Source organism: Buteo buteo, chromosome 7, assembly GCF_964188355.1.
Source record: "Buteo buteo chromosome 7, bButBut1.hap1.1, whole genome shotgun sequence".
Taxonomy (NCBI): domain Eukaryota; kingdom Metazoa; phylum Chordata; class Aves; order Accipitriformes; family Accipitridae; genus Buteo; species Buteo buteo.
In genome coordinates this window covers 247,066-247,746 of record NC_134177.1, presented here as the reverse complement: position 1 = coordinate 247,746, position 681 = coordinate 247,066, and positions in this window count along the sequence as shown.

Below are 681 nucleotides of genomic sequence, written 5' to 3'. Positions count from 1 at the left end.
CGTATTCTAGGCAATGCCTAATGCATGCTATTTAACTGCTGAGGAACATGGAAGAGCCAAATGAAATGTACTTTCCTTTTTTTTTTAAGTTGTAAATAACTCTGTGTAACAGCAAAATTTGTTTTAGGCATCTGCTGTCACATTTTACTAGTCAGATATGTTAGTAGTTATTGCTTGCAAAATAAGAATTTGGTTATCACTTTATCCATAGGTTCACACTTAAAACTTATATACTATGGTATAATTGAACATCTAACAAAAAAGTTCTATTATTTCTGTTGAATTATAATTTTATCCAGTAACATCTTTCAAGATAGTGAATTTAAAAGATGCAATGACTGAGGGATCATGGTTGCACAAGATGTTTTTGTTTTTCTGTTATGAAAATAATTGCAAGACAGACAAAATTATGCTCAAATAAGCCTGATGAAATTCAGACGGTGAAGGGCAAAATTTGGTGACTGCTATACCCAAGAGCTTTGCTCTGATGAATCTTAAACAACTCCTGCAGTGGAATTATTTTGCTGTTAGTTATGTAGGGCAGACCTAGGCAAATTAGTTATTTCTTGACATATGGAAGCAGCAGTATTGGTGCATGACTGGTGCTGGTCAAAATAAGAGCAGGTATCATCATGCCATCCGGTTGTTTTAATAGCCCAACTCCGCATATGTTAGACCTGT